The sequence below is a fragment of the Schistocerca americana genome, unplaced genomic scaffold (assembly GCF_021461395.2).
Source record: "Schistocerca americana isolate TAMUIC-IGC-003095 unplaced genomic scaffold, iqSchAmer2.1 HiC_scaffold_597, whole genome shotgun sequence".
Classification (NCBI taxonomy): Eukaryota; Metazoa; Arthropoda; class Insecta; order Orthoptera; family Acrididae; genus Schistocerca; species Schistocerca americana.
This window is the reverse complement of record NW_025726343.1, coordinates 40,001-47,500: the sequence shown is the minus strand read 5'-3', so window position 1 is coordinate 47,500 and position 7,500 is coordinate 40,001. Positions and strand designations below refer to the sequence as shown.

Here is a 7,500-nt window from a genome sequence, read left to right as displayed (position 1 = left end):
CACAAAGCCTGCGTCCTCTGTCGACCACAGCACCCCAACGCCAGCGCCTCTGCCGCACGAAATCGTGGACCGGCAATCACTCCACCTGCGCCCCACTCCAACCGCCCAACTCGCAACTCCAGCGGATGAACGGCGGACTTTTCCCGCAGTCGCAATGTGCAATCCACCCCTATAACATGCGTTTCATGAAGAGTTATCTCCAATATGCGACATTCCCGCTGTCCCTATACATGAGCTGCGGGCTGTACCAGTTACGAGCTAGAGACGCGACCGCGTTGCTCTCTGTACGAATGCCGATGCTGAGCGGTCAGCTAGGAGGCGCTCCATCCATGTCGGTACCGGTGAGCGTTGCACTCGCAGTCGCAAGAACGTACGGCAAGTATATTACCTGGAAGAGTCAATGACAGTCCACGCCCCCCTGCGTGGGAAGAGTCTTTCTAGGCCATGACCCACCGGAAGGGCGCAGCGTCCCCCACCCCAGACATGTGACGTCACACCATCGGTATTGACGACTAGACTGATTCCTTATAATCATTTGCCATACACCGGTGGAAGCTGCCGAGACGAGTAACTACATAGCGGGCTCGCCGTGTCACTAATGTACAGAGATACAACAGTTTCGACTGGAACCGGATTAAACGTATACACGGCGCTGATTAGTAATAGATAGAGCCATCAGAATACAGATAATGTATACAACTGTCCGTATACATGCTGAAAGACTCTGCTCACAATCACAACCACACGTCAGCCACACACCCTTATCACGCACTACTCTCTGCCTGTAACACGCACACAGACAATATGTAAGCACCAGCATGGAACAACACCCAGTGCATCCTCTCCGCCACATTAGACAATCCACACTGTCATAACCAGACTGGGAGGTCCACTCAGAAAACAGAATATCCCACCCACCCGACAACCACCATTGCTCAGCCAAGCCACCAACACCCACACATGTCCTACACAGGGGTGCACCCAACATCACAATACTGCCTCCTCTCACAGCACACAAACAATGGCAGGAATGAAAGACACAGGTCTGCCACAAGCATGGAATGAGAGCGCCGCCTGTCATGAGCCAAAGGTGCATCCTGACGTGGCAAATCAGATGATGCCGCAGGCATCCACTTACTATAATCACAATCAACAAACCGGCCGCCCCGCCCCGCCCCCCATTAAACCTTTCCTTACAACAATGTGTACCTTAACCTAACCTATATCGTACCGTAACCTAACCTATATCGTACCGTAACCTAACCTATGTCGTACCGTAACCTAACCTATGTCGTACCGTAACCTAACCTATGTCGTACCGTAACCTAACCTATGTCGTACCGTAACCTAACCTATGTCGTACCGTAACCTAACCTATGTCGTACCGTAACCTAACCTATGTCGTACCGTAACCTAACCTATGTCGTACCGTAACCTAACCTATGTCGTACCTTAACCTAACCTATGTCGTACCTTAACCTAACCTATGTCGTACCTTAACCTAACCTATGTCGTACCTTAACCTAACCTATGTCGTACCTTAACCTAACCTATGTCGTACCTTAACCTAACCTATGTCGTACCTTAACCTAACCTATGTCGTACCTTAACCTAACCTATGTCGTACCTTAACCTAACCTATGTCGTACCTTAACCTAACCTATGTCGTACCTTAACCTAACCTATGTCGTACCTTAACCTAACCTATGTCGTACCTTAACCTAACCTATGTCGTACCTTAACCTAACCTATGTCGTACCTTAACCTAACCTATGTCGTACCTTAACCTAACCTATGTCGTACCTTAACCTAACCTATGTCGTACCTTAACCTAACCTATGTCGTACCTTAACCTAACCTATGTCGTACCTTAACCTAACCTATGTCGTACCTTAACCTAACCTATGTCGTACCTTAACCTAACCTATGTCGTACCTTAACCTAACCTATGTCGTACCTTAACCTAACCTATGTCGTACCTTAACCTAACCTATGTCGTACCTTAACCTAACCTATGTCGTACCTTAACCTAACCTATGTCGTACCTTAACCTAACCTATGTCGTACCTTAACCTAACCTATGTCGTACCTTAACCTAACCTGTATTGCGCCTTAACCTAACCTGTATTGCGCCTTAACCTAACCTGTATTGCGCCTTAACGTAACCTGTATTGCGCCTTAACGTAACCTGTATTGCGCCTTAACGTAACCTGTATTGCGCCTTAACGTAACCTGTATTGCGCCTTAACGTAACCTGTATTGCGCCTTAACGTAACCTGTATTGCGCCTTAACGTAACCTGTATTGCGCCTTAACGTAACCTGTATTGCGCCTTAACGTAACCTGTATTGCGCCTTAACGTAACCTGTATTGCGCCTTAACGTAACCTGTATTGCGCCTTAACGTAACCTGTATTGCGCCTTAACGTAACCTGTATTGCGCCTTAACGTAACCTGTATTGCGCCTTAACGTAACCTGTATTGCGCCTTAACGTAACCTGTATTGCGCCTTAACGTAACCTGTATTGCGCCTTAACGTAACCTGTATTGCGCCTTAACGTAACCTGTATTGCGCCTTAACGTAACCTGTATTGCGCCTTAACGTAACCTGCATTGCGCCTTAACGTAACCTGCATTGCGCCTTAACGTAACCTGTATTGCGCCTTAACGTAACCTGTATTGCGCCTTAACGTAACCTGTATTGCGCCTTAACGTAACCTGTATTGCGCCTTAACGTAACCTGTATTGCGCCTTAACGTAACCTGTATTGCGCCTTAACGTAACCTGTATTGCGCCTTAACGTAACCGATATTGCGCCTTAACGTAACCTATATTGCGCCGTAACGTAACCTATATTGCGCCGTAACGTAACCCACATTGCCCCTTAACGTAACCCACATTGCCCCTTAACGTAACCCACATTGCCCCTTAACGTAACCCAACACACGTTGGGCCTTAACCCAACACACGTTGGGCCTTAACCCAACACACGTTGGGCCTTAACCCAACACACGTTGGGCCTTAACCCAACACACGTTGGGCCTTAACCCAACACACGTTGGGCCTTAACCCAACACACGTTGGGCCTTAACCCAACACACGTTGGGCCTTAACCCAACACACGTTGGGCCTTAACCCAACACACGTTGGGCCTTAACCCAACACACGTTGGGCCTTAACCCAACACACGTTGGGCCTTAACCCAACACACGTTGGGCCTTAACCTGCTCTGTAATTGTCATACGACGCGTTAAATTAGTGTAGTGTTGCCTAACTGCAACCCCCGCAATATAGTTTGCTACTCGCACTGCCCGGTCCCCAGTGTATCGCTTCATGTTAAACACCTTGCAGCTATACACTGTAATGTGGATGGCAGCAGGACGTACATGCTCAATGCCCTTTGCAGTTGTTCATTGGCATTTGCAGTTGTTCATTGGCATTCGCATGTGCGAAGCACTTAGCCTACGCTGTGGTACGGCCTGTGTCAACTGTCCGCTGATGTTGTACGTCCAAATCACACACTGTACTGCACATTGGTCCTCATGTACTGAATGATACATCGTGGTACATGTGACCGTACAACGACTGCGCCAACAACGGCGAACCATGCGGTCCAAATGTTGTGCACTCAGCTACGTGTCGTCTCCCTATAAGAGCTGGATTGCAGTGTGGTATGCCCTGGATGGCGATCAGCATGAGCCGTCTGTTGATGTAGTGGCGCGTGTTGTCAGACGTAGTCGTCTCTTCTCACACACCGTGATAGCATGGTGCACTGCGTTCCACATCTGCGACATGCGACAGAGGCCGGTTGACAGTCGTTCGCGCAATGGACATCGCATACGTACGGGGGCCACCTTCCACGTGTTCGCGAAGCGTGCACATGTTGTTGCGTGTATGTGGGCAGACATAGTGTGTCGTGACACCTGACACAGGCATGCAACAATCGTTGAATTTGCAAATGGCGATGGACGCCTACGTTTGCTGGTGACGTTATGCAAATGAACAACTGGTAAACCGTTGTGGTGCGGTTGTTCTCGCTAGAGGTGAATCAGTGATGGCGACGATCGGTTGAGCTACCAACCGGTTGTTCCAGCGATACCCACCATGCCCACGAACGTGAATGGCATCTGGGTGTGAAGCGATACGCGGCGGTGGCTGGGTGGGACCGTCCCCGGCCGGTGAGGGGGGGCCTCCCGGCGTGCTGGCCGCGCGGTGCGTGGGCGCACGCGCTACAGCCGGCTGGTGGGGGCGGCCAGTGGCAGGCGCGCCGGCCGACGGAGGCGGCAGGCGGCGCAGCTGCGCGCCGGCGCACCCTGCACGCGGCGCCGTGCGGCCAAAGTAGGTCCTCGCGGGCCCGGTGCGAAGCGCGGTGGACATCTGCAGTGTGCTGGTCCGATTGAGGACTGTGTGCGCTGAGGATGCGCCGCCGCCCGGCGCTCGGCGCCGCGACGCCGTCTGCTGCTCGGTCGCCTCTGCGGTTCTCGCAGGTGGTTTGTATCGCAGCTGTGCGGACGTGTTGGCGCGTGCGCTGTGCTGGGAGAGTTCGCTTCGGCACCCAAGTGGGGCTTTTGTCCTTCTGTGGCGCTGGCGTTGGAGCTGCCGGTCACCGTAGGTGGCGCGTGTTGTCTCCCGCCGGCAATGCCACGACAGCACGCTCCCGGGCCTCTGTCGGCAGCGGCAAGCTCAGTTGGGAGCACGGGTGGTCGCACCTAAAGCGTCTACTCGCCAAACTCCGGGCGATTGCGCCTCTCTCGAACCCGACCAAGTACTTAGGACGGCGCTGCGCGCCGCCGGGACCTGAGAGGGTTTCGAGGTGTATTGTGCAGGGGAGCTCAGCCTCCTCCTGTTTGCAGAATAATTGAGCGGACGCTTGCGTGTTCGCGCGGGCCCCCGGGACACACTCCCGGGCGGCCGGCTGCTCAGCTCTAGTTGACGCAGCTCCCTGGTTGATCCTGCCAGTAGTCATATGCTTGTCTCAAAGATTAAGCCATGCATGTCTCAGTACAAGCCGCATTAAGGTGAAACCGCGAATGGCTCATTAAATCAGTTATGGTTCCTTAGATCGTACCCACGTTACTTGGATAACTGTGGTAATTCTAGAGCTAATACATGCAAACAGAGTCCCGACCAGAGATGGAAGGGACGCTTTTATTAGATCAAAACCAATCGGTCGGCTCGTCCGGTCCGTTTGCCTTGGTGACTCTGAATAACTTTGGGCTGATCGCACGGTCCTCGTACCGGCGACGCATCTTTCAAATGTCTGCCTTATCAACTGTCGATGGTAGGTTCTGCGCCTACCATGGTTGTAACGGGTAACGGGGAATCAGGGTTCGATTCCGGAGAGGGAGCCTGAGAAACGGCTACCACATCCAAGGAAGGCAGCAGGCGCGCAAATTACCCACTCCCGGCACGGGGAGGTAGTGACGAAAAATAACGATACGGGACTCATCCGAGGCCCCGTAATCGGAATGAGTACACTTTAAATCCTTTAACGAGTATCTATTGGAGGGCAAGTCTGGTGCCAGCAGCCGCGGTAATTCCAGCTCCAATAGCGTATATTAAAGTTGTTGCGGTTAAAAAGCTCGTAGTTGGATTTGTGTCCCACGCTGTTGGTTCACCGCCCGTCGGTGTTTAACTGGCATGTATCGTGGGACGTCCTGCCGGTGGGGCGAGCCGAAGGCGTGCGACGCGCCTCGTGCGTGCTCGTGCGTCCCGAGGCGGACCCCGTTGCAATCCTACCAGGGTGCTCTTGAGTGAGTGTCTCGGTGGGCCGGCACGTTTACTTTGAACAAATTAGAGTGCTTAAAGCAGGCAAGCCCGCCTGAATACTGTGTGCATGGAATAATGGAATAGGACCTCGGTTCTATTTTGTTGGTTTTCGGAACCCGAGGTAATGATTAATAGGGACAGGCGGGGGCATTCGTATTGCGACGTTAGAGGTGAAATTCTTGGATCGTCGCAAGACGAACAGAAGCGAAAGCATTTGCCAAGTATGTTTTCATTAATCAAGAACGAAAGTTAGAGGTTCGAAGGCGATCAGATACCGCCCTAGTTCTAACCATAAACGATGCCAGCCAGCGATCCGCCGCAGTTCCTCCGATGACTCGGCGGGCAGCCTCCGGGAAACCAAAGCTTTTGGGTTCCGGGGGAAGTATGGTTGCAAAGCTGAAACTTAAAGGAATTGACGGAAGGGCACCACCAGGAGTGGAGCCTGCGGCTTAATTTGACTCAACACGGGAAACCTCACCAGGCCCGGACACCGGAAGGATTGACAGATTGATAGCTCTTTCTTGATTCGGTGGGTGGTGGTGCATGGCCGTTCTTAGTTGGTGGAGCGATTTGTCTGGTTAATTCCGATAACGAACGAGACTCTAGCCTGCTAACTAGTCGCGTGACATCCTTCGTGCTGTCAGCGATTACTTTTCTTCTTAGAGGGACAGGCGGCTTCTAGCCGCACGAGATTGAGCAATAACAGGTCTGTGATGCCCTTAGATGTTCTGGGCCGCACGCGCGCTACACTGAAGGAATCAGCGTGTCTTCCTAGGCCGAAAGGTCGGGGTAACCCGCTGAACCTCCTTCGTGCTAGGGATTGGGGCTTGCAATTGTTCCCCATGAACGAGGAATTCCCAGTAAGCGCGAGTCATAAGCTCGCGTTGATTACGTCCCTGCCCTTTGTACACACCGCCCGTCGCTACTACCGATTGAATGATTTAGTGAGGTCTTCGGACTGGTACGCGGCATTGACTCTGTCGTTGCCGATGCTACCGGAAAGATGACCAAACTTGATCATTTAGAGGAAGTAAAAGTCGTAACAAGGTTTCCGTAGGTGAACCTGCGGAAGGATCATTACCGACTAGACTGCATGTCGTTCGATGTGCGTGTCGTGTCGCGCAACACGCTACCTGTACGGCTCGCAGTAGCCGTGCGCCGCGTGCGGAACCACGCGTGCTTCTCAAAACTAACGCCAATGTTGTGTGGTACGAGCGCTGAAGCGCTGGAGCGGCTGGCCTGCGGCACCTGGCGCCTGGCGCCGGTTTTGAATGACTTTCGCCCGACTGCCTGTCCGCTCCGGTGTGGAGCCGTACGACGCCCATCGGCCGTGAGGCCGTTGGACACAGAACGCTTGAACAGGGGCCGCCACACGCCTACGTCCCGCCTATGCAACTGTCTTGAAAGAGACAGTGGAAACTAAGAAAAGATCACCCAGGACGGTGGATCACTCGGCTCGTGGGTCGATGAAGAACGCAGCAAATTGCGCGTCGACATGTGAACTGCAGGACACATGAACATCGACGTTTCGAACGCACATTGCGGTCCATGGATTCCGTTCCCGGGCCACGTCTGGCTGAGGGTCGGCTACGTATACTGAAGCGCGCGGCGTTTGCCCCGCTTCGCAGACCTGGGAGCGTCGCGGCCGCCTGTGGGGCCGGCCGCGCCTCCTGAAACGTGCGATGCGCGCCCGTCGCCTGGCGGTTCGCATACCGGTACTTACTCGGTAGCGT

At 53.1% G+C, this 7,500-nt stretch overlaps 2 non-coding genes across 2 annotated transcripts; both read left to right on the top strand.

Annotated features, from left to right (window-relative positions):
• The first annotated feature begins 4,937 nt into the window (after positions 1-4,937).
• On the top strand, positions 4,938-6,847 carry LOC124587276. The gene has a single exon (XR_006975396.1). It is a non-coding gene; the product is annotated as a small subunit ribosomal RNA (ribosomal RNA).
• A 351-nt stretch (positions 6,848-7,198) lies between these two features.
• Positions 7,199-7,353, top strand: LOC124587288. The gene has a single exon (XR_006975405.1). It is a non-coding gene; the product is annotated as a 5.8S ribosomal RNA (ribosomal RNA).
• Positions 7,354-7,500: the final 147 nt, after the last annotated feature.